Below are 9,000 nucleotides of genomic sequence, written 5' to 3'. Positions count from 1 at the left end.
CGAAGCGGCTGCTCCTTTAACCCCGCCCTGTCTGAGTGATGAACAGACGCCCTCCAGTGATCTACAGGCAGAGGCGGGGCCAAACCCAAATCTGAGACCCGGGAGCTGTGAGAAAAAAGAAGAGAAAGGGAAATCTCTCCCAGCAGTCTCAGAAGCAGCAGATTAAAGATCCACAATCACCATGATGTACCGTGCATCTGCGGAATACATGAATAGACAACAAATCATCCCAAATTGAGGAGGTGGACTTTGAGAACAAGAGTTATGATTTTTTCCCCTTTTCCTCTTTTTGTGAATGGGTATGTGTATGCTTCTGTCTCAGATTTTGTCTGTATAGATTTGCTTCTACCATCTGTCCCAGGGTTCTATCCTTCAGGGTTTTTTTTTGTATTTTTTAATAATTATTTTTTATTTAATAACTTTATTATATTTTAACATACTTTATTCTATTTTACTTTATTTTCTCTCTTTCTTTTTACCTACCATCCCTCCTTCCTCCCTCCCTCCTTTCTTTTTCTTTCTTTCCTTCCTTCTTTCTTTCTTTCTTTCTTTCTTTCTTTCTTTCTTTCTTTCTTTCTTTCTTTCTTTCTACTTTTTCTCCCTTTTATTCTGAGCTGTGTGGATGAAAGGCTCTTGGTGCTGCAGCCAAGAGTCAGTGCTCTGCCTCTGAGGTGGGAGAGACAACTTCAGGACACTGGTCCACAAGAGACTTCCCAGCTCCACATAATATCAAATAGCGAAAATGTCCCAGAGATCTCCATCTCAACAACAGCACCCAGGTTCACTCAATGACCAGCAAGCTACAGGGATGGACACCCTATGTCAAACAACTAGAAAGACAGGAACACAACGACACCCATTAACAGAGAGGCTGCCTAAAATTATAATAAGGCCACAGACACCCCAAAACATTTCACCAGACATGGACATGTCCACCAGAAAGACAAGATCCACACTAATCCACCAGAACACAGACACTAGTCCCCTCTAACAGGAAGCCTACACAACCCACTGAACCAACATTAGCCACTGGGGAGAGACAAAAAAAATGGGAACTACGAACCTGCAGCCAGCAAAAGGAGACCCCAAACACAGTAAGGTAAGCAAAATGAGAAGACAGAAAAACACACAGCAAGTGAAGGAGCAAGATAAAAACCCACCAGACATAACAAATGGAGAGGAAATAGGCAGTCTACCTGAAAAAGAATTCAGAATAATGATAGTAAAGATAATCGAAAATCTTGGAAATAGAAGAGAGAAAATGCAAGAAACAGTTAACATGGACCTAGAAGAACTAAAGGTGAATCAAGCAACGATGAGCAATACAATAAATAAAATTAAAAGTAAGCTAGATGGGATCAATAGCAGAATAACTGAGGAAGAATAATGGATAAGTGAACTGGAAGATAAAATAGTGGAAATAACTGCTGCAGAGCAACATAAAAAAAAAAGAATAAAAAGAACTGAGGAGAGTCTCAGAGACCTCTGCGAAAACTTTAAACACACCAACATTAGAATTATAGGGGTTCCAGAAGAAGAAGAGAAAAAGAAAGGGACTGAGAAAATATTTGAAAAGATTATAGTTGAAAACTTCCCTAATATGGGAAAGGAAATAGTTAATCAAGTCCAGGAGGCACAGAGAGTCCCATACAGAATAAATCCAAGGAGAAATACGCCAAGACACATATTAATCAAACGGTCAAAAATTAAACACAAAGAAATCATATTAAAAGCAGCAAGGGAAAAACAAGAAATAACACACAAGGGAATCCCCATCAGGTTAACAGCTGATCTTTCAGGAGAAACTCTACAAGCAAGAAGGGACTGGCTGGACATATTTAAAGTGATGAAGGAGAAAAATCTGCAACCAAGATTACTCTAAGCAGCAATGATCTCAATCAGATTTGATGGAGAAATTAAAAACTTTATGGACAAGCAAAAGCTGAGAGTTCAGTATCACCAAACCAGCTTTACAACAAATGCTAAAGGAACTTCTCTAGGCAAGAAACACAACAGAAGGAAAAGACCTACAATAACGAACCCAAAGCAATTAAGGAAATGGGAATACGAACATACATATCAATAATTACCTTAAATGTAAATGGACTCAATGCTCCCACCAAAAGACACAGATTGGCTGAATGGATACAAAAACAAGACCCATATATATGCTGTCTACAAGAGACCCACTTCAGACCTAGAGACACATACAGACTGAAAGTAAGGGGATGGAAAAAGATATTCCATGCAAATGGAAATCAAAAGAAAGCTGGAGTAGCAATTCTCATATCAGACAAAATAGTCTTTAAAGACTATTTGGAAGAGACAAAGAAGGAAACTACATAATGGTCAAGGGATCGATCAAAGAAAAAGATATAACAATTGTAAATATTTATGCACCCAACATAGGAGCACCTCAGTACATAAGGCAAATACGGACAGCCATAAAAGGAGAAATTGACAGTAACACATTCATAGTAGGGGAATTTAACACCCAACTTTCACCAATGGACAGATCATTGAAAATGAAAATAAATAAGGAAACACAAGATTTAAATGACATATTAAACAAGATGGACTTAATTGATATTTATAGGACATTCCATCCTAAAACAACAGAATACACATTTTTCTCAAGTGCTCATGGAAGATTCTCCAGCATAGATCATATCTTGGGTCACAAATCAAGCTTTGGTAAATTTAAGAAAACTGAAATTGTATCAAGTATCTTCTCCGACCACAACGTGATGAGACTAGATATCAATTACAGGAAAAGATCTGTAAAAAATGCAAACACATGGAGGCTAAACAATACACTACTTAATAACGAAGTGATCACTGAAGAAATCAAAGAGGAAATCATAAAACACCTAGAAACAAATGACAATGGAGACAAGACGACCCAAAAGCTGTGAGATGCAGCAAAAGCACTTCTAAGTGGGAAATTTATAGCAATACAATCCCACCTTAAGAAACAGGAAACATCTCGAGTAAACAACCTGACCTTGCACCTAAAGCAATTAGAGAAAGAAGAACAGAAAACCCCCAAAGTTAGCAGAAGGAAAGAAATCATAAAAATCAGATCAGAAATAAATGAAAAAGAAATGAAGGAAACAATAGCAAAGATCAAAAAAACTAAAAGCTGGTTCTTTGAGAAGATAAACAAAATTGATAAGCCATTAGCCAGACTCATCAAAAAAAAAAAAAAGGGAGAAGACTGAAATCAATAGAATTAGAAATGAAAAAGGAGAAGTAGCAAATAACAATGCAGAAATACAAAAGATCATGAGAGATTACTACAAGCAACACTATGCCAATAAAATGGACAACCTGAAAGAAATGGACAAATTCTTAGAAATGCACAACCTGCCAAGATTGAATCAGGAAGAAATAGAAAATATGAACAGAGCAATCACAAGCACTGAAATTGAAACTGTGATAAAAAATATTTCAACAAACAAAAGCCCAGGACCAGTCTTCACAGGCGAATTCCTTCAGATATTTAGAGAAGAGATAACACCTATCCTTCTCAAATTCTTCCAAAATATAGCAGAGTGAGGAACACTTCCAAACTCATTCAATAATGCCACCATCACCTTGATACCAAAACCAGGCAAGGATGTCACAAAGAAAGAAAACTACAGGCCAATATCACTGATGAACATAGATGCAAAAAATCCTCAACAAAATACTAGCAAATAGAATCCAACAGCACATTAAAAGGATCATACACCATGATCAAGTGGGGTTTATTCCAGGAATGCAAGGATTCTTCAACATACGCAAATCAATCAATGTGATACACCATATTAACAAATTGAAGGAGAAAAAACATATGATCATCTCAATAGATGCAGAGAAAGCTTTCAACAAAATTCAACACCTATTTATGATAAAAACTCTGCAGAATGTAGGCATAGAGGGAACTTTCCTCAACATAATAAAGGCCATATATGACAAACCCACAGACAACACCATCCTCAATGGTTAAAAACAGAAAACTTTTCCACTAAGATCAGGAAAAAGACAAGGCTGCCCACTCTCATCACTCTTATTCAACATAGTTTTGGAAGTTTTAGCCACAGCAATCAGAGAAGAAAAGGAAATAAAAGGAATCCAAATTGGAAAAGAAGAAGTAAAGCTGTCACTGTTTGCAGATGACATGATACTATACATAGAGAATCCTAAATATGTTACCAGAAAACTACTAGAGCTAATCAATGAATTTGGTAAAGTAGCAGGATACAAAATTAATGCACAGAAGTCTCTGGCATTCCTGTACACTAATGATGAAAAATCTGAAAGTGAAATCAAGAAAACACTCCCATTTACCATTGCAACACAAAGAATAAAATATCTAGCAATAAACCTACCTAAGGAGACAAAAGACCTGTATGCAGAAAATTATAAGACACTGATGAAAGAAATTAAAGATGATACAAATAGATGGAGAGATATGCCATGCTCCTGGATTGGAAGAATCAATATTGTGAAAATGACTCTACTACCCAAAGCAATCTACAGATTCAATGCAATCCCTATCAAACTACCACTTGCATTTTTCACAGAAGTAGAACAAAAAATTTCACACTTTGTATGGAAACACAAAAGACCCTGAATAGCCAAAGCAATCTTGAGAACGAAAAACAGAGCTGAAGGAATCAGGCTCCCTGACTTCAGACTATACTACAAAGCTACAGTAATCAAGACAATATGGTACTTGCAGAAAAACAGAAAGATAGATCAATGGAGTAGGATAGAAAGCCCAGAGATAAACCCACGCGCATATGGTCACCTTATCTTTGATAAATGAGGCAGGAATGTACTGTGGAGAAAGGACAGTCTCTTCAATAAGTGGTGCTGGGAAAACTGGACAGGGACATGTAAAAGTATGAGATTAGATCACTCCCTAACACCATACACAAAAATAAGCTCAAAATGTATTCAAACCTAAATGTAAGGCCAGAAACTATCAAACTCTTAGAGGAAAAAATAGGTAGAACACTCTATTACATAAATCACAGAAAGATCCTTTTTGACCCACCTCTTAGAGAAATGGAAGTAAAAACAAAAGTAAAGAAATGGGACCTAATGAAACTTCAAAGCTTTTGCACAGCAAAGGATACCATAAACAAGACCAAAAGACAACCCTCAGAATGGGAGAATATATTTGCAAATGAAGCAACTGACAAAGGGTTAATGTCCAAAATTTATAAGCAGCTCATGCAGCTCAATAGCAAAAAAACAAACAACCCAATCCAAAAGTGGGCAGAATACCTAAATAGACATTTATCCACAGAAGATATACAGACTGCCAACAAACACATGAAAGAATGCTCAACATCATTAATCATTAGGGAAATGCAAATCAAATCTACAATGAGATATCATCTCACACTTGTCAGAATGGCCATCTACAAAAAATCTAGATACAGCCCCCTCACCACGAGGAGGAGGTGGAGGAGGAGGCGGCTTGGAGAGATCGAGCAGCGAGCTGGAGCACGGAGCATGAGGGATCAGAGCTGCCTGCCTGCCCGCCGCCACCTCCCCTCCATAAGCAGGAGCCCGGGCCAGGTCCCGGCACCCAGCCCCAGCCCCTCCCTCGTCGTCAGGCCACGAGGGCAGCACACGCGAGCCAGGGAGAGGGAAAGCGAGCGAGCGAGTGCCGGGAGGATGTGGCCGGACCGAGTGAGTGCCCGCGCACGTGGCATGAGGGGAAGCTGCTGCCCACCCACTTTGCCTTCCATTCTCTCCCCCTCCCCGCTCTCTCCCAACCGCGGAGCAGCACCATGTCGGCGCCGGCAGCCAAAGTCAGTAAAAAGAGCTCAGCTCTAACCACGACGGGGCCAACGAGACCTCAGAAAAAGAACAGCAAGAAGCAATTGAACATATTGATGAAGTACAAATGAAATAGACAGACTTAATGAACAAGCCAGTGAGGAGATTTTGAAAGTAGAAGAGAAATATAACAAACTCCGCCAACCATTTTTTCAGAAGAGGTCGGAATTGATCGCCAAAATCCCAAATTTTGGGGTAACAACATTTGTTAACCATCCACAAGTGTCTGCACTGCTTGGGGAGGAGGATGAAGAGGCGCTGCATTATTTGACAAGAGTCGAAGTGACAAAATTTGAAGATATTAAATCAGGTTACAGAATAGATTTTTATTTTGATGAAAACCCTTACTTTGAAAATAAAGTTCTCTCCAAAGAATTTCATCTGAATGAGAGTGGTGATCCATCTTCAAAGTCCACTGAAATCAAATGGAAATCTGGAAAGGATTTGACAAAATGTTCAAGTCAAACTCAGAATAAAGCCAGCAGGAAGAGACAGCATGAGGAACCAGAAAGCTTCTTCACCTAGTTTACTGATCATTCTGATGCAGGTGCAAATGAGTTAGGAGAGGTCATCACAGATGATATTTGGCCAAATCCATTACAGTACTACTTGGTTCCAGACATGGATGATGAGGAAGGGGAGGGAGAAGAAGATGATGATGATGATGAAGAGGAAGAAGGATTGGAAGATATTGATGAAGAAGGGGATGAGGATGAAGGAAGATGAAGGAGAAGATGACTAATGGAACACTGATGGATTCCAACCTTCCTTTTAAAATTTTCTCCAGTCCCTGGGAGCAAGTTGTAGTCTTTTTTTTTTTTTCTCCTTCTCGTCTTGTGCTCAGTGGCCCTGTTTTTGAGGTCTCTTTTCTCCTTTATACCATGGCTCACAACTTATTTTGGGGGGAAATACCTTGAGCAGAATTCAGTGGGAAAAGAATCTCTACCCGTTTCTGTTCCAAATTCATTTTTATCCCTTCCTGTCTCAACAAAAACTTTATGGAATCAACACCACCATGCTCCGTGGGAAAAAAGAAAAACCTGCTCCCTTAGCTCTGCTGGAAGCTGGAGGGTGCTAGGCCCCTGTGTAGTAGTGCATAGAATTCTAGCTTTTTTCCTCCTTTCTCTGTATATTGGGCTCAGAGATTACACTGTGTCTCTATGTGAATATGGACAGTTAGCATTTACCAACATGTATCTGTCTACTTTCTCTTGTTTAAAAAAAGAAAAAAAAAACTTTAAAAAATGGAGTTATAGAAGGTCAGCAAAGGGTGGGTTTGAAATGTTTGGGTGGGTTAAGTGGGCATTTTGACAACATGCCTTCTCCTTTGGCATGTTTAATTGTGATGTTTAACAGATATCCTTGCAGTTTAAGATGACAGTTTTAAAATAAAATTCTCTCCTAATGATGACTTGAGCCCTGCCACTCGATGGGAGAATCAGCAGAACCTGTAGGGTCTTATTTGCAATCGACATTCTCTATTGTAATTTTGTTCCTGTTTATTTTTAAATTTTTCTTTTTGTTTCACTGGAAAGGAAAGATGATGCTCAGTTTTAAACGTTAAAAGTGTACAAGTTGCTTTGTTACAATACAACTAAATGTGTACACAAAGGAAAAAAAATCTAGAAACAATAAATGCTGGAGAGGGTGTGGAGAAAAGGGAACACTCTTACACTGTTGGTGGGAGTGTAAATTGATACAGCCACTATGGAGAACAGTATGGAGGTTCCTTAATAAACTACAAATAGACCTATCATATGACCCAGCAATCCCACTCCTGGGCATATACCCTGAGAAAACCATTATTCAAAAAGAGTCATGTACCAAAATGTTCATTGCAGCTCTATTTACAATAGCCCAGAGATGGAAAAAACCTAAGTGTCCAGCATCGGATGAATGGCTAAAGAAGGTGTGACACATATATACAGTGGAATATTACTCAGCCATAAAAAGAAATGAAATTGAGCTATTTGTAGTGAGGTGGATAGACCTAGAGTCTGTCATACAGAGTGAAGTAATTCAGAAAGAGAAAGACAAATAATGTATGCTAACACATATATATGGAATTTAAGAAAAAACAAACGTCATGAAGAACCTAGTGGTAAAACAGGAATAAAGACACAGACCTACTTGAGAATGGACTTGTGGATATAGGGAGGGGGAAAGCTAAGCTGTGACAAAGTGAGAGTTAGGCATGGACATATATACACTACCAAACATAAGGTAGCGAGCTAGTGGGATGCAGCCGCATAGCACAGGGAGATCAGCTCAGTGCTTTGTGACCACCTGGATTGGTGGGATAGGGAGGGTGGTAGGGAGGGAGATGCAAGAGGGAAGGGATATGGGAACAGATGTATATGTATAACTGATTCACTTTGTTATAAAGCAGAAACTAATACACCATTGTGAAGCAATTATACTCCAATAAAGTTGTAAAAATAAATCTGGCTTTGTTAGTAGATGACATAATTTTCTATCTAGAAAATCTTCAGAATTTTTTTTTTTAAAAAGCACTGGAAATAATAAGTGATTAGGGGCTTCCCTGGTGGCGCAGTGGTTGAGAGTCGCCTGCCAATGCAGGGGACACGGGTTCGAGCCCTGGTCTGGGAAGATCTCACATGCTGCGGAGCAACTAGGCCCGTGAGCCACAGCTACTGAGCCTGCGTGTCTGGAGCCCATGCTCCGCAACAAGAGAGGACGCGATAGTGAGAGGCCCATGCACCGCGATGAAGAGTGGCCCCCGCTCGCCGCAACTAGAGAAAGCCCTCGCACAGAAATGAAGACCCAACACAGCAAAAATAAATTAATTAATTAATAAAAACTCCTACCACCAACATCTAAAAAACAAACCGATAACAATAATAAGTGATTATATCAAGGTTGCAGGACACACCGTTAATATACAAAAGTGAATTACTTTCCCATATACCAGCAATGAACAAGTGGAATTTGAAATTAAAACAAAAAAAATTACATTAACTCCCCTAAAAATTGAAGTACCTAGGTATAAATCTAACAAATCATATACCAGATCTATGTGAGGGAAACTACAAATCTCTGAAGAAGGAAATCAAATAAGTAAAAATACCACAAAAATCAAAATGCAAGATTCAATAGTGTGTTGTCTACAAGAGACTCAGTTTAGATTTAGGAACACAGAGG

The 9,000-nt window shown here is 38.9% G+C and overlaps 1 pseudogene across 1 annotated transcript; it reads left to right on the top strand.

The window, feature by feature from the left end:
- The first annotated feature begins 5,789 nt into the window (after window positions 1-5,789).
- Window positions 5,790-7,107, top strand: LOC309796681 (protein SET-like; annotated as a pseudogene). The gene has a single exon. The product of its transcript is annotated as a protein SET-like (transcript).
- Window positions 7,108-9,000: the final 1,893 nt, after the last annotated feature.

This window comes from Mesoplodon mirus, assembly GCF_964341445.2.
Source record: "Mesoplodon mirus genome assembly, chromosome: X".
Classification (NCBI taxonomy): Eukaryota; Metazoa; Chordata; class Mammalia; order Artiodactyla; family Ziphiidae; genus Mesoplodon; species Mesoplodon mirus.
Note: the sequence above shows the minus strand (reverse complement) of the source record. Positions and strands in the feature narration are given on the sequence as shown.